Source organism: Penaeus chinensis, chromosome 18 (assembly GCF_019202785.1).
Source record: "Penaeus chinensis breed Huanghai No. 1 chromosome 18, ASM1920278v2, whole genome shotgun sequence".
In the NCBI taxonomy this organism is placed as follows: Eukaryota; Metazoa; Arthropoda; class Malacostraca; order Decapoda; family Penaeidae; genus Penaeus; species Penaeus chinensis.
This window is the reverse complement of record NC_061836.1, coordinates 3,699,189-3,704,188: the sequence shown is the minus strand read 5'-3', so window position 1 is coordinate 3,704,188 and position 5,000 is coordinate 3,699,189. Positions and strand designations below refer to the sequence as shown.

The window sequence follows — 5,000 nt, the reverse complement described above, 5'->3', positions numbered from 1 at the left end:
AATGGAGATAGAGGAGGATAAATGCGAAAGGAATAGAAGCGGAGGAGAATAAATGCAGTAGAAATATTAACAGAGGATGGGAAATGCAGTGGGAACAGGGAGAGACGATGATAAATGCAATAGGAACAGGAGAATAAGATGATTAAGGCAATAAGAACAGGAACGAAGCATGGTAAATAGAATAGGAATAAGAATAATACACAAGAACCGAGAAATATGTAAGGATGGAGATAATAAATACAAAGACCGAACGCTACGAAGACGAATGGAGAATAGGGAAGGACGGAGGGAACGTGCAAAGGGAAGGAGAAGGGAGAGGGAGAGAGAAGACAAAGGTGGAAGGAACATATAGAGATAGAGAGGGGATACTCGAGGACACAGAGAATATATAACGAAGGTGGGTATAGAAGAGTAAGCAAGAATGGGGAGAAAGAGGAGGAAAAAATAGAATTGTGTTGCAAAAGAACAACGAGGAGGACGTGTTTAGGGGGGGGGAGGGGGGAGAAGGAAGGGGAAGGGTGTAAAGGTCGAAGGGTGATGAGGTATTGACGGTGTTGAGGTGATAGACTGATGAAGGTAATGAGGGTGAGGAAGGGTGTTGAGGTGATGACATGATGATGGCGATGAAGTGATCAAGTTGATGAAGTTGATGAGTTGATAAAGTGACGAAGGTGATGAAGTTGATGAGTTGATAAAGTGACGAAGATGATGAAGTTGATGAGTTGATAAAGTGACGAAGGTAATGAGGGTGATGAGATGATGACATGATGAATGCGATGATATGATGGGGGGGGGGGGGAAAGGTATGAGGATGTTGAGGTAACGAAGGTGATGAAGGTGACAGGTGATGAGAGTGATGATCCTGATGATTGACAAGGGAAGTTTATGAGGAAGAATGAGGAGTTAAGACAGACAGACAGACACAGACAGACAGACACAGACAGACAGACAGACAGACAGACAGACAGACACAGACAGACAGACAGACAGACACAGACAGACAGACAGACACAGACAGACAGACACAGACAGACAGACAGACAGACAGACAGACAGACAGACAGACACAGACAGACAGACACAGACAGACAGACACAGACAGACAGACAGACAGACACAGACAGACAGACACAGACAGACAGACAGACAGACAGACAGACAGACAGACAGACAGACAGACAGACAGACAGACAGACAGACAGACAGACAGACAGACAGACAGACAGACAGACACAGACAGACAGACAGACAGACAGACAGACAGACACAGACAGACAGACAGACAGACAGACAGACAGACACAGACAGACAGACAGACAGACAGACAGACAGACAGACAGACACAGACAGACAGACAGACAGACACAGACAGACAGACAGACAGACAGACAGACAGACAGACAGACACAGACAGACAGACACAGACAGACAGACAGACAGACAGACAGACAGACAGACACAGACAGACAGACAGACAGACAGACAGACAGACACAGACAGACAGACAGACACAGACAGACAGACAGACAGACAGACACAGACAGACAGACAGACAGACAGACACAGACAGACAGACAGACAGACACAGACAGACAGACAGACAGACAGACAGACAGACACAGACAGACAGACAGACAGACAGACAGACACAGACAGACAGACAGACAGACAGACAGACAGACAGACAGACACAGACAGACAGACAGACAGACAGACAGACAGACACAGACAGACAGACAGACAGACAGACAGACACAGACAGACAGACAGACAGACAGACAGACAGACAGACAGACAGACAGACAGACAGACAGACAGACAGACAGACAGACAGACAGACAGACAGACAGACAGACAGACAGACAGACACAGACAGACAGACAGACAGACAGACACAGACAGACAGACAGACAGACAGACAGACAGACAGACAGACAGACAGACAGACAGACAGACAGACAGACAGACAGACAGACAGACAGACAGACAGACAGACAGACAGACAGACAGACAGACAGACAGACAGACAGACAGACAGACAGACAGACAGACAGACAGACAGACACAGACAGACAGACACAGACAGACAGACAGACACAGACAGACAGACAGACAGACACAGACAGACAGACAGACAGACAGACAGACACAGACAGACAGACAGACAGACAGACAGACAGACAGACAGACAGACACAGACAGACAGACAGACAGACAGACAGACAGACAGACAGACAGACAGACAGACAGACAGACAGACAGACAGACACAGACAGACAGACAGATAGAAAGACAGACAGACAGACAGACACAGACAGACAGACAGACAATCAGACAGATATAGAAAGAGACACACAAAGAAAGTGGCATAAAAAAAGACATACAAAGACAGAAACAAAAGAAGAAGGGGAGAGAAAAATAGAAAGAGAGAAGACAAAGAGAAATGGAGAGACAGAGAGCACAGGAATGCAAGTCACGCAGCTTGGAAGGGAATGTGGCTTGATATCTGACGCAGGAAAAGAGGGTAGAAATATAACGTCCACAGAGTAGAAATATGACGAGGGTTAGGGAGGACACATGTAATGGGTGTTGGAGAGGGACTCATCTGACAGGGTTTGCGGGCAAGACATCTGCGCCAGGGGATCGGGAAGGGAAAGGGACATTTGCGGTAGGGGGCTTGAAAGAGATAGTAATAGGGGGTTTAGGAAGAGACAAGAACAGGGGAATCGGGAAGAGACAGGGGCAGGGGAGTTAAAAGACAGGGACAGGGGAGTTTGAAGGAAATAGGGACAGGGTGATTGAAAGAGACGTGTGTGGCAGGGGGGGGGTTAAGGAAGAGACAAGAACAGGGGAATTGGGAAGAGACAGGAACAAGGGAATTAAACGACAGGGACAGGGGAGTTTCAAAGAAACAGGGGCAGGGTGACTGAGAGAGACGTGTGGCAGGGGTTTTGAAAGAGAAACATATATGATAAGGTTTTAGAAATATTTATGAGTGATTTTTTTTTTTTTTTTTTTTTTGGGGGGGGGGGTAGAGAAGGGTTGAAAAAAAGAACATATATGACACAGAAGATATTTAGGACAGGAATAGAAGACTTTTATGACAGGAATATGATACATTTATGACAGGATTACAAGAAATTTATGACAGGAATAGAAGACATTTATGACAGGAATACGAGATATTTATGACAAGAGTAAAAGGCATTTAAGACAGGAATAGAAGACATTTATGACAAGAATACAAGGCATTTATCACATTTATCGAATACGAGACGTTTATGGCAGGAATAGAAGACATTTATGACAGGAATGAAATACATTTATGACAGGAATAGAAGACATTTATGACAAGAATACAAGGCATTTATCACATTTATCGAATACGAGACGTTTATGGCAGGAATAGAAGACATTTATGACAGGAATGAAATACATTTATGACAGGAATAAAAGACATTTATGACAGGAATAAAAGATATTTATGACAGGAATAGAAGACATTTATGGAATAGAAGACATTTATGACAGGAATAGATGACATTTCTGGAATAAAAGACATTTATGACAAGAGTAGAAGACACTTATGACAGGAATAGAAGACATTTATGACAGGAATACAAGACATTTATGACTGGAATAAAATACATTTATGACAGGAATAAAATACATTTATGGAATAGAAGACATAAATGACAGGAATACAAGATATTTATGACAGCAATAAAAGAATAAAATACATTTATGACAGGAATAAAATACATTTATGGAATATAAGACATTTATGGAATAGAAGACATATGGAATAGAAGACATTTATGACAGGAATTCACAGAGGGACATCTGTGACGAGGCCTTTGAAAGGTATTGAAAGGAGAGGGTGAAAGAGAGAGCTTGTTCGCTGACATTTTGATATTAAAAGGAATAAGATATTACGTGACAGGGCTTGAGGAGCAGAGTCCAAAGCGAGCAGGGAATAAATGGTGAATAAGTGAAAAGGAAGGATATATGAAATGGGAAAAGATCAAATATAGTGGGGGTAGAAATGGGGGGGGGGGGAATAAAGGCAGTGGGGACAGAAATAGATGTTAAATGCAGAGATGAGGGACAGGATAAGATAAAGGTGGTGGGAACGGAAACATAATCGAAAATGGTGGACGATAAATTCAGTGGGAATAGAAATATAAAACGATAAAGGCGGTGGGAATTTAAATAAGGGGAGAGAATGAAATGGAGTGAAGACAGAGATGGGCGAGTGCAGTGTAAACAGAGTTTAGGGAATATAAACGTAGTAGGAACAGGAATAGAGGAAGATAAAGAGGAAGAGACCATTGCAGTGGACTCCCCCCCCCCCACTCTCTTCCTCCTCCTCCTCCTTCTTCCCCTCCCCTTCGTCTTCTCCTCTTCTTCCTCCTTCTCCTTTCCTTATTCCTCCTCCTCCTCCTCCTCCTCCTCCCTCCTCCTCCTCCACCTCCTCCTCCTTCCCCTCGCCCTCACTCTCCACCTCCTCTTCCTGTGGGAACAAAAAAAGAGACTGATAAATGCGCTGGAACAGAATAAGAGAAGATGAATGCAAAGAACAAAGCAACAGGGGAAGATAAATACAGAGGGAACGATAAATGGGGGGGGGGGGGGAAGGCAAAACGAAGAAGAAGTGACGCGCAAAGAAAAGTTTTTTTTACACGGGGGAATTAATCGTTATTGAACACACGAATCGAGTATATGGAATTAGATTTTCCGACACCATTGGCTGGAAGGACCGGAAGGGAGGGAGGTAAAGAGAAAGAAAAGGAGGGACGGGCAGGGGAAGAAGGAAATGGAAATAAAGAAAGGGAGAACGAAGAGAGGAAAGAGGTAGTTATATATGTTTTTTATATATATTTATATGTATATAGTTATATATGTTTTTTATATATATTTATATGTATATAGTTATATATGTTTTTATGTATATATATATACATATATATATACACATTTAAAATATATATAATATACAT

At 42.9% G+C, this 5,000-nt stretch overlaps 1 protein-coding gene across 1 annotated transcript in view; it reads left to right on the top strand.

The window, feature by feature from the left end:
* Positions 1 to 5,000, top strand: part of LOC125034461 (hemicentin-1-like) — a 49,246-nt gene that overhangs the window by 6,558 nt on the left and 37,688 nt on the right. The gene's annotated exons all lie outside the window — the stretch shown is intronic.